This window comes from Protopterus annectens, chromosome 8.part1 (genome assembly GCF_019279795.1).
Source record: "Protopterus annectens isolate FY-2018-M chromosome 8.part1, PAN1.0, whole genome shotgun sequence".
Lineage (NCBI taxonomy): Eukaryota > Metazoa > Chordata > Ceratodontiformes > Protopteridae > Protopterus > Protopterus annectens.
This window is the reverse complement of record NC_056742.1, coordinates 2087501-2108344: the sequence shown is the minus strand read 5'-3', so window position 1 is coordinate 2108344 and position 20844 is coordinate 2087501.

The following is a 20844-nucleotide window of genomic DNA, read 5'->3' as shown; positions in this document are numbered from 1 at the left end:
ACAAACTTTGAAAGGTGAATAGAATAACAGGTTTTGCTTTAGCATGGATTTTCTGAAGGGTATGATGTCTGAAACTCAAATGCCTGTCATTATTTTCTAACTTCAGTCTTTAATGATTTGCCATTAATTTGCCAGAAAACCACAATTTTATGAAAAACTGACCAAATATATGAGGCAAAAATCTGTACATTCTGTGAAAATCTGTACAGTTGAGAGGTATGATTTTCCACAAGTACAATTGTTTTCAGCAGGTCTAGATTTACTACTAGTAATACTTTACTCTGTTGTGCTCATACCCACTTTGTGTTTAGTTAGTAGCTGCTGCCTACCTAAAACTAAAAATATATTAGCATATAATGTCTATATTATTACTATATTACTATACATTTGCTTTTAACCAATGCTATGTTTGTACTGTTTTCTTACATTTTAGTTATATATTGTGTTATATATATATTTTTGTGTTTTACTGTTTATGCTTGGAGCTTTTCTCCCCAGGCCTCTACTGAAAATGGACTCAAATCCAGTTAGACTAGCCCGGTCAACAAATGTAAAATAAAATAAAATAAATAAGCAAATCATCCATCTTTTGACATGAAGAACACAGATCACCAGCACTGTCAAGCATTACCTTTTATATATGCGCAGCATTTAATATGCTGTAAAAGATAGATGTGCTTTAGCAAATCATTAATGGCATACTCATCATTTTCAGCTGCAAATGAATAGAGTTATAAAAGAAAGGGATGATAAAATCAGTTACAGTAGAATTTAGAGAAATTTGAAATCAATTTCTATGCAAAAAATCAAACAAACAATATGCAAATACACATTAAATTAAGTATAATAAAGTCATTGCTCATACTGTACCAGTTGTGAAAGTCTCACAAAAGCTGGAATTCCTTTACTTCACCCATGAATGCACACAGTAGCTTCTGTTCACTATTACACCTCTTTTTAAAAGTAAAGATCGGTACATTATAAACTAACACAGGATTGTTTAGATAAGCTCTGGATTGCCCTCTCTGCAGTCTGTGTGAATTTATAGCTGACTAGTTCCCTTGAGATACCTGGAGTTTGCCAGACTATAACCTACCTCTTTAAACAACTAAAAATTAGACGTAAAACAGGAAAATGTAATTCAAAGTAGATTTTTTGTCTGCAAGCTATCCCTTTCTTCCTGCAAATAGTGAAAACAACGGTAAAAATAATTTATAAATCAAAATAAATATTTTCTCACTAGGCAAACAGGCAACTGAAGAGTCATTCATAAACTAACACAGGATTGTTTAGATAAGCTCTGGATAGTAATATAATAACTATATAATATAATAACTTATTCATTAAGGTGTGCATACAGCTAGGACATAGCTGAAATACTTACTGTGAGGGACTAACTTAGTTATTTTTGCATGACATTATGGTTGCTGCTCTGGACGTCATGCTTATGATGTGCTACAGCTCTACAGATTATATCAACTAATGATGGTTATACACTGACGTGGTATAGAATTTAAGTCACACAGGCACAACCATTAGTCTCGATAATATTGTCTCTAAAACAGTAGGTAGAATTATGCACGTCATTAATGACTCTCCTCCTCCCAATATTTCTGATATTGACCAGGAGGAAAGTCCTAATCAGCACAATATATTTAAGTTTGGAGTATGCCAGTGGTGGCTGGTGACTTCAAATCAAAGGGGGGTTGCAGGAGACAGCTGAATGGGTGGGGCCAATGGGAAGTGGTGTGGTTCTGCTCAAAACCACAAAAACTGGGACTTTAATTAAATATGCTGCCCTGGGAGCCAAACCGTCATTATGAGAGTCCAATCAAGACAAAATGAAGTGGAAAAGAAAAAAAAAATATTTCAATGCATTGGCTACATGACAGCTTACTTAATACCTAGATGGAAACAAAAAGGTTGTGAGGCATGAAAAAATAAATTAGCTTTTAAATACATTACTGGAATGCCAGTCAAAATCAAGTATAAAAAAACAAGCAGCACTCAGCTCAAACCACTTCTCCCTGCACTGCAGTTCTAATTATAATTTATATTCAACTTTATAAAAGTACCAAGTAACATGCTGAAAGTAGCAATCTCTGTGATACCCCCACTTGCAAAAATGTTTCTTATCCAAAAAGACTTGCTGCCTGACAACACCTATCTACTTGTTTCATGAGGAAAGCATGATCAAGTAAAAAATGAACAGCAAACAATAAACAAGCTCAAGATAAACTGCTTGCAGGATAACTGCACAGGTTATGGACCACACATGACAGATTGGCATTCTGTTTAGTTTACGGGTAAAGCCTGCAAAGATGACTGCAAGTCTCCAACAAATGTAATGAGCTTCTGTAAATACTGTAATCATGTCCTTTATTACAAATACTGTTATATGCATTTCAAGGGTCCTATTACACGATCGAAAATCCCTTTAGGCGAATATGAAGATGTCGAACCGTATTGTGCGAAGTACGTAAATCGCGAAAGATCAAAACTGCGAATTTTGAAATGTCGATTTGTTTTGGTTGGCCCGTCTGCGGTACAGCTCCTTAAGGTAAGTGTGCGAAAGATAGGACTTTAGTGTTAGGATTTGGGTTAAGGTAAGTGCATAGATAGGTACTGTATGTAAGAGTTAGTGTAGTGTTAGGTGTAGGGTTTTTTAAGTGTATGTATATGTATTATTTATTTTGCTTAGGTGTATGTCTGTAGGGGATGTGTGAGGTAGTTGTGGACCTTAGGTTTAGGGAGGGGTTAAGGAGAGTACATAGATAGTTGTATTTGTGGGGTTTAGTGTAGTGTTGGAGGTAGGGTTTTGGTGCTTTAGTTTAGGTTAGAAGTAGGGTTTGGTTAGTGTATGTATGTGGTTTATTTATTTTGTTTGGGTAGGTAGTATGTAGCGGGTGGTGGGGTTGGCCGACTATAACAGTTTGATCATTTTTTTTCGTGCTTTAGTGTGTTCGGGCTTTTCACGGTTCGCGGCATAGGGGTCAATGTTTTGGTATTCGTGCATAGGGTTTATCGCTTTGCTAATATAGACCCGCATTTCAATACCTAAGGCTTATACGTTATCTAGTTATGTAAATATTCTCTGCATAGCAACAACAAAAATACTTTCAATGTTGATAATTCTTTAACAGTATGGTAATTAAAGCTTACTTGCATCTTACAATCTCAGACAAGATAACCTGATGGTCATTAAAGCATTGCTGCTTAAACACAGAGCAACAGGCACTGCAACAGCATGCATTTTCTGAATAATAAGAAGCATAAATCAACAGTATAAAAATATGATAGAAATCTAGAACATTCTGCAAAATCAAAGACAGATGAAAAGCCAGTGTAGTACTTGTGTCTGCCTTGGGTGGGGGATACTCTGCACACTTACACTGCATAACTGCTCCTTGCCTTGCTTGGACACATCCAGAGTTACAATATGGGGAAGTGGGGTGCAACAAGTATGTCACAATTTGAAATGCCTCCGGCTGACAGTGATGGCCCTGACACATTTGTCATACTTCTCAACCTCAGAGCAAGAAATCTGGAAAAATCCATAAATAGAAGTGGGACAAAGGCCCAAAAATAAAGACATTTTAAAATATTGCTCTTATAAACTTAGAAATATAATAGAATAGTAGGTCTTGCAGTAGTATGAATTTTCTGAAGGGCATGAAATCTGAAACTCAAATGACTTCCATTATTTTCTAACTTCAATCTTTAATGATTTGCCACTAATTTGCCAGAAAACCACAATTTTATGAAAAATTGACCAAAAATGTGATGCAAAAATATAAAATAGTCACACAATACAGCTGGGAATTTGTCAAAGAAGGGACACTTTTTTAATATTAGTACTGTTAAGTTGAGGAGCTGATAAAACAAGAGAATCTACATGCATTTCTGAAATAAAATTAATCTGTAACTCTGATCATTACAATTATTCATTAATTTTAAACCCTCTACATTTCTTCTAAAATTGCCATTTTGCAGAGGGATTATTAGAGGGAGAGCAATATTTTGAGCCAAAATCGGGGACAGTTGAGAAGTTTGAATATACCTAATTTTAAAAAGCGATTTATTTGCACGTACCTCTCAACCTATTAATGCAGGAAATCTGGACAAGGCCAAATATATTGAGGGAACAAACAGTACTAAAAGTTTCTCTTTTATAAACTTAAGCAGTTGATAGAGTAACAGGTCTTGCTTTAGCATGCATTTTTATGAAGGGTATGAAGTCTGAAACTCAATGTCTGTCATTGTTTAGTGACTTCATTCCTAAATGATTTGCAAGAAAACCATAAAATTTTATGAGGAACAAACCAAAAATAAGCAAACATCTATTCATTCTGAGAAAATCTGGACAGTTGAGCGGTATAGTTCAGCGAGGAGAATTGTGCAGCAGATATCCTACACAACGGACATAGCACCCTAGGTGTGGACAATAAGTACCCCCTCAAAAAAAAAAAAAAAAAAATGAAGATCTATGAGAAATGATTGTTTCAAACTGGCTTCATCCATTTCAGTAACATTAAGACTCAATCAGTGAAAATATTCAGTAACAAAAAAAGTTTGTGCTTGTAGACAGCTGATTTAACTGGTTCCTAATTGAGCACATCCAATCAAGAACTGGGAGGGGGTGTACCTGAGCTGATCAGATAATCAATAAACACCTTCCTAATTGTATTAAATTATACTCCTTTTATAATACAGTACAGTTGTTAGAAGGCATTTTAAATTTATTGTTTTGAACATTTTTCCAGTAAACAATGAAACAAAATGCAGGCACCAAGAATGACTAAACTTCCCAATTCAGAACATTTGCATCATAAAAGTCTACTCAAACTTCTACAATCCACCAGTATCAGTAAATATGAACAATCTCTGCAGAAGTAAAAGTCATCTAAATAATTCCACATTATAGAGATCTGTAACTAATGAAGACGTTGCTAGCAAACAACTTTTTATTTCATTGTTTCATCTACAAATAAAGTGCCTGTTGCCCTTGAGGAATAAATTATCTATGTTACATTAAAAAATGATAAGCTAATAATATTGCAATAGGGAATGGATGGCAAACTGATAACAGGTTCATAGTTATTAGTTATATCTGCCAAAGAGGACATTCTCAGGACTGCAACATCCACCCCCTTTAAAAGTAGGACACAGTACAGTATCAGCAATGCATTTACATACTGTGGGAGCAGAACCCATAACCTTCTGCATCAAAAGCAAGCATTCAATCTGTTATGCTATTAACAATGCAAGGTAGACTCAGCATGAGCAGCACTAAACTTATCTTTCCTAAAGCTCTCAGCTCCTTGTAAAATCCACTCAACACTCAACTGTATCTCTCTCAACTTTGCAGCACACGAAATCTGGAAAAAGTCAAAATGTATTGGGGGGGGGGGCAAAAGCCCAAAAACCAGGGACACATTTTAAACATTGCTTGTATAATCTTGGAAAGCTGTTAGAATAAAATGTGTTACCACCATGCATCTCACTGCCAAGTCTTGAACTCAGGACCCTATGCACTACAGTCAGAGCAACATACAACTATGCCAACTCAGCTGTTTTGTGAAAGACAGGAAGGCTGAAACTTAAATGGCTATCATTTAATGAATTAATTTCTCACCATAGCGCTCAACCTCTTAGCACAAAACACCTGGACAAATCCAATTCAGTTCTCACCATAGGTCTCAACCTCTTAGCACAAAAACCTGGACAAAGCCAATAACAGGGGAATACAGCCCCAAAACAGAGAACATTTTCAAATATTATTTATTTATTTATTTATTTCAGTTTGATTACTGGGGAGGTCCACTGGGCTTGGGGGCCCGTTTTCAGTGGAAGCCCGGGGAGAAAAGCTCCACATTAACAACAATTTTAATTACAAAGAAGAGTTCAGACACAGATAACATTACAATTAACAGTTTTGTACAAAAATAGACTACACTACCAATATCAGCTTGCTCAAAGCAAAAGGTTTTAACAATTTCAATTAAGTTCAGTGGGAAAAAGATTGCCATATGTATAAAAAGCAAAGAAAAGGTAAAGAAGAAAAGATTAAAACATGAAACACTTTAAATGTTTAAAAGCTTATGCAATTAGTATTTTTGTTGAGGAGAGGAAGGTGAGGAGGTTTGCCTGGGTAGCTTAAGCAATAGAGGAAAAAATGCTTTAGTAGCTACTACATTTAGAATTGTAAGTGTGCTTAGAGGAGGATTAGGAAGGTATAGAGGTTAGCCTGGAGAGAAAGGGGAGAATAATTGGACAGGTGTTGGTTGGAGGGTACAGTTGCATATCCTATTTAGATAAAGGTGAGAATAAAGTTGGGTTTTGAAGTTGGCTAGGTTGTTGCAGGTACTTATGGAGGTGGGTAGGGCATTCCATTTTTTAGCAAGGGTGAAGGATAAGATAAGTTGGCCTGCTGGGCGCTTTGGTTTTTGTAATGTGATCTGGTTTTGGTGAGAAGATCTAAGGGATCTGAGGGGAGTATAGGGTTGAAGAATATTCAAAAGTGCAAGACAGTTAGTAGGATGGAACAGTAGTTTATGAGCTGTGGTGAGTTGGAGAAAGTTAAGATGATTTGGGAGTTCAAGCCAGTTTAGAGAGTGAAGGGAGGTGCAGTGATGAGAGGAGGATTTGGATTTAGTGACAAATTTAGAGATTTTATTGTAACATTGCTCCAGTTTGGAGGTAAGGGTAGATGATAGGTTAGTGAGCAGAGGAGCGCCATATAGTATAGATGGAAGGAGGAAAGTAGAGGCAAGCGTTAGTCTAGTGGAAGGGGACAGAAAGTGGATGTTTCTATACAGTAGGCCAAGTTTTATGTGTGTTTTGTTTTTATGTTTAGTTGAATATGAGTATTGAATTTGAGCTGATCATCTATTGTAACACCAAGAAGTTTAGTGGAGGTTACTATTTCAATCATGGAGTTGTTAAGGCTGGTTATTTGGAAAGAGTTTTTATCAAGAGATGAGTATTTGGAGGGGGAAAAGAGCAGGATCTTGGTTTTGTTGGCATTTAGGGAGAGGTGGTTTTGGAACATCCAGTTTTCAGTGGTTGAAAATGCTGTTTGTGTTAGAGCTTGCAGCCCTATTAGATTAGGGGCTTGGCAGATCAGAGTGGAATCATCAGCGTATTGCACAATTGTGGTGTTGGGGATGGCTTTATGAAAGTTGTTAATAAAGATATTGAATAGTAATGGGCCAAGAATGGAACCTTTGGGTACTCCGGTAGGGGTAGGAAGGAAGGTAGACATAGCTTGGCCCCACTTCACAGCTTGGGACCTGTTTGAAAGGTAGCTGGAGAACCAGCAAAGAGCTTTTTGACTCAGGTTGAGGTCAGAGAGGTGGTTTAGAAGGAGGAAGTGGGAGATGGTGTCAAAGGCTTTGGATAGGTCTAGTAGAACAGATGACACTAAATAACCGGAGTCACATGCAGAGTTCACAGAATGAAGGAAGGAGAGAAGGGCAGTGTTGGTGCTGTGTCCAGGGTGGAAACCTTGCTGGGTTGGAGAGAGTAGTTGGTGTTCAGTAAGGAAAGGCATGAGCTGTAGATGGATACATTTTTCTAGGATTTTGGATATAGGGGAGAGGATGGCAATGGGATGGAATTTGGAGATGTTACAATTTTTGCCTCCTTTGTGAAGTGGAAGAATGAAATCAGAATGCCAGAGTTTGGGTACATAGGATTCGAGTAGAGACCTATTTATTAGGATGCTGATGGGAAATGCTATATTGTCAGAAGCTATCTTTAGGAAGAAGGAAGGGATGTCATCGGGGGCATTGGAACAAGGCTTTAGCTTATAGAGCAGTTTTTTTATTAAGTTGGTGGGTACTGGTTTGAGGTTGAAAATCTGTGGGGCTGAAAAGGGAGAGGAAGATAGATTTGGGGGGAAGGGTTGCTGTTAGTGAAAGCCTTGGTTAGTTCGGCGATAGAGGAGGTGAAGAAGGCATTGAATAGTGAGGCAATTTCTGTGTCAGATTTGCTGGTGTCAGGACAGGGATTGTTTTTTGAGCCTGGTGTAAGGAGGGAGTTAATGGAGTTCCAGAACTGTTTGGGATTTCTTGTGTAGTTTTCCTGTAGTTTGATGTAGTAGGATTTTTTATCTGTAATGACTAGTTTTTTGGCAAGATTTCTTAGCTGTCTAAACTTAAGGAACATTTCAGGTTGTTTGTGTTTTAGCTAGGCTTTCCAAGTGTTATCCCCTTGAAGCATAATAATTTTAGTGTCATTGGTGAGCCAAGGGGTGGTTTTAGTTTTGATTCTTTTTCATCTTATTTGGGCTTGGGAGTTAAGGATACTTAAGAATATGGAGTTGAAATACTCAACAGCTTTGTCTAGAGGCAAAGTTTTTAGGGGGCTCCAGTAAGATAGCTTCAGGGAGTTTGAGAAAGAGGTTTGATTAAAGTTAGTTAGATTACGAGTTTGAATAAAGTGGTGAGAGGGAGGTGAGGAGGGAGTGGCTCGAATGGAGAAGGCAGGGAGGTGGTCTCCTAAAGGGTCAGGATTGAACCATATTTTATAACTTTGTTAGGATGTGATACTAGTATCCAGTCAAGTATGGAGCCAGGGGGGTTAGTTTTGTTAGGTCTGGTAATTGAGTTTGTAAGTTGAGTGAAGTTGAATAGGTTGATAGTAATGGAGGGATTAGGGTAGCAGATTGTTCCCCAGTCAATGTTTACATCTCCCATAATAAAGGTTTCTAGTTTAATGTTAGAAGAGGACCATGAGAGGATGTCTTCTAAAGTATTGATATTGTTACCAGGAGGAATGTAGAGGGAAATAATACATATGCCTTTGTGGTTGTTTATTTTTAGTATACCAATAACTAGTTCTGCATTATTAAAAGAGGGGATGGTGTTGGGGTATGGGGTCATAGTTAGGAGGTTAGAGTAGATTAAGGCAACTCCACCTCCTCTTCTATTAGTACGATCAGATCAGAGAGAATGAAATCCTGGAGGTAGGAATTCAGAATCATTAATGTGTGGTTTTAGCCAGGTTTCAGAGATGGCTGCTATGTCTGTGGAATTATGGGAGAGCTAGGCATGGAAGAGGGTTAATTTATTTTTTAAACTTTGTGAGTTGATTGTGAGGAATTTGAGGTTTTTATGAGTAGTTTTATTTTTGGAGCAAGACTGGTTAGTAGGAGAGAAGTTTGGGCCTGGATTGGGGTGTGTGTCTCCAGCTAAATGAAGACCAGTAAAGATGGGGATTCGTTTATTTGATTTTTGTTTAGGTAGATAATGTTGATAGTGAGTTGGTTTAAGTTTGTAGTTGTTGTTAGTGATTAGAAAAAGTTTTATTTTTAAGAGAAGGAGAGGATGGGAGGGAAATGAAGATGCAGAGATGTTGTGAAAGTGTAATGTGTAATGGTGCTGGGGAGTCAAAGGGGAGAGGGAATATGAGAGTTAGTATAGGAGGTTAAATGGTATAGTGTGAGAGTAGAGAAGTACTTTGGTAGGAAGGCTGAGCATGGTAATGGGAGATAGTTAATAATAAAAAGAGAAAGGAGATATGACATTGTGTGTTGGGGGTGTGTTATAGAGAAGTAGGCAGGGTAGAAAAGTGGGAGGGTGTAGGGTGAATCCTGATAGGCTGGAGAGTAGGGAAGGCCTAATAGTGAAGAGTGTCCTGATTGGTTGGGAAGGGGGAGGGACTATAGAGTTAAGGATAAATGTAGGACTACTGGGAGCGGGTGGGAATTGGGGGCAGGGTAGGAGAGCAGAGTAAGCTCACAGGGTGAATGGAGTGGGATAGAGCAGCAGAGCAGAGGCCAGCTGAAAAAGTATCAGCCACGCCTGTTCATAGTAAAGGTAAGTAGGTTAAAAGGTAGTAGGTTAAGAAGATCTTTACGTTTGAGAAAGAACAGAAAAAAAGAAGAAATAGGGGAACTGTGCTCCTTAGGTTAAGGGAAGGAGAGGGAATTAATAACAGGAGTTAGAGAGCTTAGTTTGGGATTTGGAAGACTTTGTTAAGTTATAGGCAAATAGAGGTAAAGTAGGGCATTGGGGGTTTAAGAGTGGTACAAGCGATCGGCTGACAGAGAGCTGCCACCTAGTGGACAAAGGAAGGAATAGCAGTAAGGAAAAAAACAGGTGGGAGGGGGTAGTAGTGGTCTGTGATAGGCTGCTGATTCACACACATGGAAGGATAATTAGACAAATGGGTAGTCTAAGGTAAGAAAAATACTGTAGTGCACTCTACATACATTCAAATGGAACTAGTTTGGGGGTCCGCACTGAGGTTCCTTTTCTTGAAATGTCCCAGACAGGTAGGCAGGAATGTCCCAGATAAGTAGGCAGGAATGTCCAAGGAAAATTGACACAGGTATTTCAGGAGGACACTCCTATATTCCAGAGGCTGGGAGGGACCTTCAGGAGTGGAGTACTGTGGAAGGAGAGTAGAAACATACAGTTTAGGTGAAATAAAAATGGGAGAAGATAAGCAGGTAGAAGAAGGAGATAAGGAAGGCAGAGGAGGGTTTAAAAGAATGCAGAGAAAGCTCAAATGTTGAATAGGAGGAATACAGAAGGCAGAATGGTTAAGATCAGATTCAGGTACACAAAGTAAGCAGTAATAAGTGGCTTATAATAGGACTGTAAAACTGTCTAGATATTATTTGAAGAAATATCATGAACTATAGAAAAATGAACAATATCAATCCAGGCAAAGATTCATGCAATTCATACAAAACATGTAGAGTGAAGAAATATGTGTAGCGTTTAGCTTATGAAACCGGAAAACTAAGTCTAGTCACTATTAAGCTAGCATTTGACTATAAAACTGTATAACTCTGTCTAGCATTTAAGTAAAAAAAACTGTAAGTCTATAACTAGGAGTATAACTAGTATTTGGCATTTAGAAGTAAAACAGTATAATTATGTCTAGGCACCATAGTAAGATATTAATATAACCAGGTAGAGTCACTGTAACCAGGCAGAACCAAAAGAAAAGAAAAATAAAACATAGATATCATATACTGTTTAACAGCACCAGTTAATTGGAGTTCTTTAGTAGGTAGAGAAGTGGAGACTGCATGAAACGCGGTTGTGCAAATCCACTCAACATTTGTCAGTAGGATTGGCCTCTTAGAATGGAGAAAGGAGGTGAAAGTTGTTTCTAATTGTGCTAATTATGATGGCATTTTTAGTGAAAAGGAAAGTGCAGGCTTGGGTTGACTTTCTATCGGCGCCTGTGAGGTGGTGTACATGAAAATGTGAAGTTGATTGTATTTGCACCAATTAGGATGGCATTCTTGGAAAAGGTGTTGTGGACTTTTATTTGGTTTTCTGGCAACGCCAGTGAGGTTGTTTTGGTCAGAAAATGCTAAATTGTTTCTATATGCGCCAATTAGGATAGCATTCTTGGTAAAGGAGTTGTGGACTTTTTGTTTGGCTTTCCAGCAATGCTTGTGAGGTGGTGTTCCTATAGAAAGAGAGAGCAGGGTTAGCTTACAATGCCTGATGGGTGGCGTTGTTATGTAGACCAAAGCACATCATTCGTGCTATTTAAACGCCTTAAGAAGGTAGATAGAGAAAGCAGGCTGAGAATTACAGTGCCTGAGATGTTGGCATTGTGATGCCGACTGAAACCACAGTTATGTTATTAAACGCCTAAAATAGGGTGGCATTCCAGGTAAAGGGAGAAAAAAAAAGATTAGAGGGCAAGGGTATGCTAGCAAACAATGCCTGAGAGTTAGTGTTCTTAGAAAAGAAAGAAAATGAGTGAAAGCAGACTAAAAATGCCTCCAATTTAATAATTGCCCAAACTGGATGGCGTTCTCAGTGAGAAATGAAGTAGAGGCTTAGGTGTGCAATCGTTCTAACGCCTGTGAGGTGGTATTCATCAGAAAAAAAGGGAAGAAAGCAGGCTAGGTGTATAGTGCTTGTGAGGAGATGCAATAATAATGATAAAACACATCCGTTGTACACAGCAAAAAGCAAAAACATAAAATAGTAGGCATTTAGCGACAAATGTAGCAGTATAAATAATTAAACAAAGATCTGTACCGGTATAAAAATGAACATTTAGCTACAGGTTTAGGAGAAGAAGGGTGGCACCTGGCAAGGAGTTATGAGAAATGGCACCAAAGGTATCTGGCATCTAGAAGTAAACTAGGGGGAGGAGGGTTACTGAGGGGGAGGGGGAAATAAGGATAAGGGGCAGGATAGGATAGAGAGGGGTAAAGTGGATGGGAGGGAACCAAGTGGAAGAGAGCAGCAGAGCAGTGAGGCCAGCTGAAAAAGTATCTGAAAAATATTGGTCTTATAAACTTAGAAAATTGCTAGAACAAAAGCTTTTGTGTTACCATTTATTTTCTGAAGAATATGAAGTCTGAAATTCAAATGCCTGTCATTATTTAGTGAATTCAACCCTTCACTGATTACAAAAATCCAGAAAACCACAGATTTTATTTAGAACAGAACAAAAATATGACACAAAAAGATGAACAGTTTTCACAAGTGGTGGTGGGTAGGGAATTCAGGCTCTTGTAACCTGTACCCAAGGTACAGGATTTGAGCCTGAGTAATGCTAGCCACCAGGTATATTTAACTGGGGCATTACACACACACACACACACACACACACACACACACACACACACACACACACACACACACACACACACACACACACACACGTTGAAATACAAATTTCCTTACCTCTACATTTCCTTGCAGCAGCTTTGTGGCTGGAAATGAACCTTCCCATGTAAGAAATACAAATCAGTAGCTATCCACATACATGGTGCCTTGTATCCCCATGTATGTGACTGCAGATGTTGCAGTCCAATCCCCTTCCAGTCTATGTGTTTAGACTTCTGGTCCTCAGTGTACAGATGCCTTCTCTTCATAATCTGAACTGGTTAAACAGCAGTCTGGATTTACAGAAACCCGGAATTCACAGAGCATGTATGCATAGCTTGTTCTGGGACTTGCAAGCTAATTATTTTATTTTTAAATTTTTTTTTTTCAATTTTACAGCTGGGGGGCTGCAGTCCTGCATTCTGATAGCACGAGCCACCCCTGGAGTATGCCGAGCCTTTTTCAAGATTAAACTCTGTTCTTCTGTAGACTGGTATTGCTTACTCCTGTTGCCTCCATTTGTATAAAGCAGAAAACAACTTCACCAGCAAGGAAATTGTATTCTTGACTCTGTTAGACTTTAAAAGCATTAAGAGTAGAACTTGTATCTCAACACTCACAAAGTCTTCATGGTCAGATGAGACATATCCTTGGCCATACATGTAAAAAGCATAGCCTTGGCTTCATGCAGTTACTTTAAGATTTTAGGAACAAAGCAAAATTATACATTAATGATAAATCACTAAATGATAATAGTTTGGTAAAAACAAAATTTTCTTTGGACTATTTAATAATAACTTTTCTGTATCCCTGTCAACAGACACCTCAGAAAAGTTATGTAACTATTTTTGTTACCAACTCTTTTAATTTAGTATAATATACTAATAACGTATCAGAACAAATGTCCCTGCCTTGATTTCATTAGTTAAGTTGAAACTTTTCAATAAAAGTCACCAAGCCAAGTTTATTCTTGTAGAAGCAGTAAATTAATAGCCTATACACATAAATACATGTTAACCCAGATCTGACATTTCTACTTGAAAATTGTCAGAATTGTTTCTCTTCCAACATTTTTATGAGTATCAAAAAACACATGGCATACTGCACAGTGCTATTTATAGCAAGATTTCTCTATAAAGTATAAGGAAGTGAGTCAAATAACCCTGTAGTGGCACAGTGGTATGAAGCCTTTGGTGAGTAGAGCCAAAATGGTGTAGTGGATAATGTCACAATCAAATGTAATAGTCTGGGGATTCAAATAATGTAACATAATCATGTGGTCTGTCCTAAATTGGAGGATAGAGTGATGAGTCAATGGCATGTTCGTCATGCTGTTTTGGTACAGAGCAGTTTGAATCAATGACCTATTTTATCTTTTACCAGTTGCTGTCTGTGGCAAGTACCATTTGTGTGCATATGAGTGTATGCAAAAGCATAGTTTTATTGGGGTTTGTGTTTTGAAAGAGACTGGCTGTCTATGGGGCTGAATCAGCTTAACATATAGTGGAAGGGGGATATTAATGTAGTTATTCCAACTGAATTATGTGTTTGATTCAGAAACTTGCAAAGGAGTCTCTAATGAGCCTTTTTTTTTCCATTTAGCTTTACATGTTTTTACATCACTAGGTTGTATAGGACATTGCTTTCAGCACTGTGGAGCTAAATTTTCTACATGCCTCCCATTTGTTCTTCTCTTTCTTTACACACACATTTTTTGTTTTTTTGTAATACCTGACAACTGACGTAGTGCTTTTCAACCATTTCTGCATTTAAGTCCCTCTGGTCATGTTTGCCTCATTGTATATCTGCTATGATATTGGGCATTAGCATATTTTTTCATTAGCATATGTTTTGTTTTCAAATGATTGCCTGTGAATGCGATTTATCTCTCTATATAAATTTTTATATAGATCAATATACATATAAAATGTGGGTTTGTATATAAAATATAATCCTGCTGGATATCATAGTCAACAAAACAGGCATGTATATGCACTCAAATTGAAATGTATGTCTATGAGACATAGCTTCACCACTTATTATGGAGGTAATTTCCACACCCTGCAGTTCATATATTTAATTTATCACCCTATATATATATATATATATATATATATATATATATATATATATATATATATCTGCAGGAGTATTATAATATCAGTAACACTTATTTAAAACTTGCAGCTTATACATGATATTCCTTTAAAGTAGGCTTTATCATCATATTATCAGCAAGAAATGCATTACAAATTTTTTTTCATTTTATTTTTCTCCACGGGGCAAGCTCCTTTGAGACATCATGTGGTTGACTTTGCCCATCAGACAACAATTATGCATTGTCAATACAAGACCACTGCACTTTAGAGGGAGTAATTATTTAGATGCGCTGAAATGCCAGTCTTTTAACAGGAGACTTCAGTCTTGAATCGTGTTAAATATAATATATGAGCTATAGAAACTCTATTCCAATGTAAAGTGAGCAACAGGAAAAGTTTAGCTGCCACTCTGAGCTATTATGATTTAAACAGTTGTGAAACTTAATACAAAATCAGAAACAGAAACTTAGAAACCTGTGGTTTTAATTTATCTTAAGATAACATATTACATATAAGAAGCCAAGAAACTATACCAAAAAATGTAAATTCAACTGTTCTGAAGTACAGCTGCTGAAATGTTTGATATCCTACCTGCAGTTTAGTTGTCTCCTATGTTTAAAGAAAATGTCTTGCATAAAGAATTAACTATATAAAAGCTTAGGAAAAAGTTAAACTTTGGAAACTAACCCTCTGGATATGCTTTACCAGAGCAAAGGAACTCTGTATATCTCTGCAGTTATAATACTACCAAGCTTATCTGGTGCATTGAGAAGTGACAACCACCTTGATTAAGGCAGTAAAGTAAAATATTCCCACTGGAAATGAAGGTGTAAATGCATGTAAACAAATGATATTTTAATAAGTTTAACTATATATACATACCCTCCTATCTGCGATGTAGCTCAGCTTTGGAATTAGCATATTTAATTTGTGGAGATGCAGTGGGCAGTGCTCCATCCCCACATGTAAACCAGTGGAAGGGGTGCATTCTCAAGCATAACATTCTTGTGCTGTTATTACTTGCAGCAAGTTTACTTTTGAGTAATTGAATGTACTGTAATGTAATGTAATAGATTTTTAAATTAAGGTATACACAACTGTTTTAAACTGAGGAAGCTGACGCAAGTATTTGAAAAGTACAACTGTTATGTGATCCGCCCTCATAAGTACAGGCACAAAACAACAAATATTCATCCAGGAGCAACAGTTGATGCCAGACAAATCTACTAGAAAAAAAAATACTGCCTGGGGCTGCCTGTGTACTTCCCATGCAAATATATACCAGCTCTGAGAAAAAAAATCCATGAATACCGTAATCTCAGGCTTTAAATGCAAATCCCAGTATTTGTTTGTTAATGATAACACATAAAGTACAGTGTCAAATGTAAACCTAGTACCCATACATTTACTGTGTTTCACATTTGGTTACAGATCCCTAATGAAATTGGGTCATATACCTCATAATAACATAGCATCCTTAGAGGCACAGAGATGTACAACATAACTAGAGGACTCTGCTGCAGTACAACAATCTTGTAATATTAATGCAAATGGGCATCTGCATCCTGTTTACCATAATTTCTCAAAAGGCTATATACAGCTATCTCACAGAATTTCCCTTTACTTTGAATTGGCTCTTTTCCAGCCTTCTCTCCATCCATTTATTCTTACAATAAACTTCCAGTTCTGTTGAAAGTCAAATCCCCCCCCATGTTGCAGACTTTTTTTTAAGTTACAGCTCTTTGTTAATCTGTGCTTTTCTTGCCTGTAAATAGACTAACACAAGACAATGAAGAAAAATTAAGTAAACATTCACAACTTCTATTTGCATTACTGTATTTCTTCCTTACAATTTTTTGTTACTGGTGCTTTTCTTTTCTTCTGTTCTACTTTGCCACTTTTTGCCAACTCACAGCTTTGGAGCATCTGGAGATACCTATCCTCTCCTCTCCACTTCTCTTTTTTTTTCCTCAGACATGCTTCATTTCTCTGTGGTGTTTCCTGTGGTCTCATACTTCTTCCACAGAATTCTCTATCACCATTTAGACGTTGATTCAAAGATAATCACCTTGGAATGCAATATGTGCAAGTGTATTTTATTTTATTTTATTTAGCCTTTATTGATCAAGTTAGTCACTCTAGACTAGCAGCATCATTTCTGTGTAGACACTATCCTTCAGCTACACAGTAACTAAGACAAAGTCCTGGAGTTTAAGCCTTTCTTTAAGAAATCATCATGCATCTCCAGAATCACTTCAGTTCTACTCATTTGTAATAACCTAATTCATTTTGTTGCCTTTATTATTGCCAGCTGCATATCATCTGCATACTTCAGATCCATTACTACAAATAAGAAACCTAACACGGCCAAATATACAGCATTTGAAAAAACACTATTTAAACCCGTAGTATTTGTCCACATGGTTTATATATATTCATATGAGCATCTTATCACGCGGATGTTTTATTTACATTCCTCTTCTCATTATTCAAAGTGCTCTGTAATGCTGCTCAGATATACAACTGATGTTTTAGTGGGTTAATGCTGCTGCTAATGTAGATGGTTGCAGATGTTTCATGAGCGTGTTCTTACTATACTAATATTAATGAACATGCATAATTACAACTTTAATTGCCTTGTTTCATTATAACTTTAAATGCCTTATCTCAGAAGATCCAGAGCACATCTTTCCATTTTACCTACAATACATATCTTCACGCAGGTCTGTTTATTCTATACATCAAAAATGACTTTGTTATGCTGGTGTTAGATGTGAATGTTTCCAGTTTGTTTCCCTTTCTCCACATTTTAATGATGTTTGCCCTTTCATTGTAAAATGGGCAAGGACAGAATGGGTTGAATTCAAATACATAGTGCTGAAATCTCCCAAAAATCATTGCTAGTATATACGGCTTTTTTTTTTTTTTTTTTTTTTTTTTGGCAACAGCAGTGAGTCCTTTTCTGTGTATTATTCTCTCTTTGTGGTTGTGAAACACTGCAGCTAAGTTTAAGTCAGTGGCTATGGAAGGAGAAGCTCCCTGCACCTCACATGATAGTGCTGAGGGGCTTAACCCCTGCAAAACATGTTTTCTAGGTGACTTGATGAATCTTTGAAGAGATCTTTTTAATCTGGTTGAAGCTGTATTGAATTTTAACTGAGGTAAATCTAGTAGTGGTCTTGTCTTATTTTAAATATTATAACAATGTACGACATTATTCATTAAACTGTATGCTCAGTCAGAAAGGGTAGTGGCAACTGAATGTAAGGCATTATGACAGCCTGCATTTTGATGCTTTCATCTCGACAATTTGGTGTTTGATATTGTGGGCTTTTAATGTTTTGTAGGAGACCCTTTGTTGTATATGCACATTTATTTACCAATATAGTTTGGATATGTGCTTAAAAAAGACTGCCTACAGGAAATGTGATAGTTTTGAAGTATGTTGTCACCCAAGTTCATTGAATACTAACAAAAGTTTGTTAGCATGGACTCTGGAAATGCAAGGTGAAGACAAAGGTGGCTTCACAGTAATTGTGGCATTGGTCACCCAAACATATTCAACAATATTTCTGCCTTTATAATTTAAGTGTCTTATTCTAACAAGAAAGATGTTATTATTTTTATACTAATAAAATGGTTGGATCAACCAGATATTTCAGATATTTCTGGCTGTATTTGCATGTCTGATTCTAATCAGCGAGATGGCTCAGTTGTAACTTTTACACTAATTCTGGCATGGATTAAGCAAACACTTTGGACAAATATTGCTGTACTACCTTTTGATGGTTTGACATTTATGTAACAAAATAGGATAACTTGCTGTGGTAGGACCAGGAGGCCCCCAGTGAATGTAGGGTTTGCTGATGCCTAAAGCTGCTATGATTACATCTGCAGTTGTATATTGGTGGATAAAGGTGTCTAGGATTTCAGTGTTGTGACATAACACAGACTTTGTTCTTAGTATGAGTGGACATTTGTGAATAAAGTATGTAACACTGATATTTAGTATAGGCAGGATCTGCCTCCATAGTAGAGGCAGTGAAGGGGGATAAGTAATGCACTGTATTCAACCAAGACAGAATTTGGCTAGTCAGTGCTTGACACCAGGCAACTTCTGGTTAGCACTCTCTTTCTGAGAGGGTTGTGACACCATGATAACTGGATCAGCCCTCCTCTCCAGAATAGGCATACTTGTCTTCTCCAAGCCAGCTCCAGGAGATGCCCTGGATACTCATGGAACCAGGGTTCCCTGAGTCATAGTCAGCCATCTACACAATAGAATTGGTACTAAAAAGCCATAATAATAAGGTACTACTCTGACAATGTCAAGTAGTACAGTGCCAGCATGGTTCACCTGTAAGTTAATAAGGCAGGTTTATGTGTTCAGGCTGTAGTGCCTTTTGTGCAGGAATGACATTAAGGAATTTAGAAAAGAAAAGAAAAGAAAAGAAAAGAGCATCAATATTCCATAAGAATGAAAAAAGAAAGGAATGGTTTATATAAGTATTCTGTAGTATGTCAGAAATATAAAAGGTTCTTGTTCTCTGTACTTGAGCCAGTTCTGCCAGACTTAAGAGTAGGACATTTCAGAAAGATGGTAGCAGTTAAAGAAGCTGAATGGCAAATTAAATTAAAGTCAGATAGGTGTCCAGGGTTAAATGAATATGTTAATATAAAATGTTTTTTTTTTTTAAACAGAAGGTTAAAGGTATTTAAATGATACTATATTAATTAATTATTTTGGATCTGTGTTCAATATTTTATGTACTTTTGTAAAGGTGATTGTAATTCATTCTTAACTGATTAATTGTTTTTGGCTGGTCATTGGTTGATTTAGTTTGGTCAGTGTGTTTTAACAGTTTCTAATGCAGGCTTGATAGATGAAAGCAATGCCTTAAAAAGCTTTGATGCTAATCCCATGTTTTTTTTTCCTTACCGTGCTCATATACAGTTTTTCTTGTTATGTTTATATGTATGTATGTGCATGTATATATATATATATATATATATATATATATATATATATATATATATATATGTGGATCTAGGACTATTGAACAAAAGTTCAATGGTCCAAATCCAGAATCACCGAACACACTTTAACGAAACCGCTTTCACCGAAAAAGTGCTTTCGTTAAAGTGTGTTTAAAAAAAAAAAAAAAAAAAAAAAAAACAATAAATCTACTTCTATGCAGGGGGGCCCCCATTTGGGGGGCTGTACCCCCCACACCCCCCCTACTTTAATATTCTCACTGTAAGATCGCACTACAGTGAGGAAAAGGGAATATTCCATTATCTGTACAGTAGTACGATCTCCGCAACAGTCATTTCCCCACGACTCCCTCTAGATGCAGGCATACTTCCATGAAAGTGCTTTTTACTTTCGCAGAAGTATGCCTGGCTATTTGTACTTCGGGGATCAGTACCAATCCCATATAGATGTATATATATATATATATATATATATATATATATATATATATATATATATATATATATATATATGGATATACTTTATATTGTTGAAAAAACGCTTACGTCAAAATGTCAAGACCACTTTGCCAAATGGCATGTACACCCAAAACATCAGAATTTCATTCCAGGAAATGAACCACTTGTCCAGCAACACAGAAAAAACAAAGCAAAGCAAATCAAATTCACCTATATGGTGGGGCTGCATGCACCACTTCCCAAAATTAAATATACCAACTCAGAGATTACACTATAGTGGAAAAAAGGTCAAAGTTCACCATGATGGCCCAGTGGTTCATTTCCCAGAGTGAAACTGCAATGTTCTGGGTGTTCAATAACATGCCATTTTGGCAAAGTGATCTCAACGTTTTGAATTTCGAGTAAGTGTTTTTTAACAATATAAAGTAGATCCATATATATATATATATATATATATATATATATATATATATATATATATATATCTGGGATCACTACTAAATCCTGAATACTTACAATACCAAAGACAGGAATCCTGAGGCCAGATACCTGAAAGACGAAAACACCAGAAGACCAGCAGCGTGAATTTCAAAATCTCAAAGTATGGAGATGTTGAAGTAGTGCTTCTGGTGTTGCGGTTTGTGAATGGATAGGTGGAAGGTCAGGTAAGTATCTATGTTTGATTGTGTTGATTAGGG